At 50.3% G+C, this 1,995-nt stretch overlaps 1 pseudogene, besides 2 other annotated features; it reads left to right on the top strand.

The window, feature by feature from the left end:
* Window positions 1-1,694: a sequence feature (areas not merged during assembly with more than two copies in the genome that could not be assigned to a particular haplotype).
* Window positions 1-1,713, top strand: Tc00.1047053511567.20 (annotated as a pseudogene).
* Window positions 1,695-1,995: part of a sequence feature (haploid, Esmeraldo-like haplotype) that runs on past the window's edge.

Here is a 1,995-nt window from a genome sequence, read left to right as displayed (position 1 = left end):
ATGAGGGGAAGCCAGAACAGTCATGGTCGCACAAGAAAGCTGACGACGCTACCGAAAAGAATGACGCTGTGCAGCAATTCGGTGCGACACGTCCCGTGTTGATGGTGCTCGCCTCGGAGAAGGGATGGCCGTACTCGTGGAATACGATACGGGATCTTCCTAAGGACGTTTTTGTAAACTGTGAGGTGGATTGAGTGTGGCAGATCGTCAAGGGCGATCTAACCGCGTGGTTCATCCCTCACGGCGGGACCGACTTTAAGTTCGAGCGACGTGTGTTGATTGGGACGCCCGGGATCGGGAAGTCGATGGCTGCCGGTTCGCACCTCCTCTACCAGCTGCTGCACTGCGATGTCGAGAAAAACCAAGTGGTGGTCCACTGTTTTGGTGGAGGAGATGCGTACGTGTTTGACAAGACCATCCAGAGCGGTGACAAGATACAGCGATGAGGACATGTGCATCTCTGAGTTGAGAAGTTTGAGGGGGCATGGGAGGAATGCGTATATTATCTACGATGTGGCAAAGGAGGGAACGCCGCCACCGAGACATTTTGCGCCTACTTCTGGATGGGGCATGATTGCGGTGTCATTCCCAAAGGTAACCAACTATGATGAGTGGGCGAAGCAGCTACAGTCCGCGCGAATCATCGTGAATTGCCCCGACGAGATGGATGTGGAGGCGATGTGCGCCTGGATAACGCGTGATGAGACTAAAGGGAAACAAGCGGAATACTGGAAAGAGGTCAAAAAACACATGTATCTTTTGGGACCGATTCCACGTTACGTCTTTGATGCGGAGGCGTTTAATGAACGCTGCGGAGCGGTGAGGTTTGCATTGCAATTGATCAACGAGGTAACTGTGAAGGACCACTTTTCACGGGGAGGTGAGTCGCCATGGTATTCTGAGGATCCGTCCCACAAGCCTGTGAAGGTTGTTCGGGAAATATACGCAGGCGCTGTGATCCTTTTCAATGCACCGATATCTGATTGCCTCGAGGAACGGACATTGGAACGTTTCCCAAGTGTAACAGAACAAAATGGCTTTTTGAAGCTGATGTTGGTGTCGAAGGATAATATTTTGCCAATATTTTTTGGATGGCTTGCTTTGAGACCGTTGACGGAGGGTGCCTTTGTCAAGGTAATAGCGACGAAACTCACGGAGTTTGAGCCGCCAACAGGACGTCAAGCAAAGCCCTGCGTCTTGAAGTTGGCCCCTGAATTGCATCCCAAGGGAGATGAGGGTTTGCTGCCGAGTGAATATGAGAAAACGATCCGTAAAATAAAGTACGGGGTGCTGTAGAAACCGTGGGCCACAAACTTTCCGCTGGTGGACGCCTTTTTTTTCTCGGAGTCCAATCCAATGACGGTGGTTGGCTGCGGATGACTACGGCGGGTGGGCGCCACACCACTGCCAGCACTGTGAGGCAGTTCACTGAGTGCCTGGCGGCTTATTTTAGTGGTTGGGAGGAGTTATCCCGAGACATTTCGTGGGAGATTATTTATGTGCAGCAGGCAGACAGCACGCCGATGAACGACTGGCAGAGATGTGATGTCGACAATTCCAATAATATGGGCGAGGAGGAAGACCAAAAAATTGCGGCGTTCTGGAGGGAAAAGGTGCGCCAGTACCAAGTGTCAATACCGTGCAGAGACTTTGGAAGAGACGAAGCTCTCCGAAGTGTGCAAAAAAAAAAATAATAGGAAAATGGATTAGGAAATTGAAAGTGAACGAGACAGTTTGATTTGTGGTAAAAAATATTGTGGGATTTATGTATTTTTGGTTGCTTGTGTCTGAGCATGCGGTGCGGGTGCACCAGCCCCATGCGGCAGCACCGCACACAAATGCCAAAACGTCCAACGCTATCGAACACAACAGTGACAGAATAAATTAGGGAGGGAGTGGGGTTGTTTGGATTCTGGTGAAAAACATTGGCTGATTTTCATATGGTATGTTGATTGTGTGTGCATACGAGGCATAATTGGGGAATTGCCCCGGTAT

Source organism: Trypanosoma cruzi, genomic scaffold (assembly GCF_000209065.1).
Source record: "Trypanosoma cruzi strain CL Brener 1047053517141 genomic scaffold, whole genome shotgun sequence".
Lineage (NCBI taxonomy): Eukaryota > Euglenozoa > Kinetoplastea > Trypanosomatida > Trypanosomatidae > Trypanosoma > Trypanosoma cruzi.
This window is presented reverse-complemented; position numbering and strand designations above follow the sequence as displayed.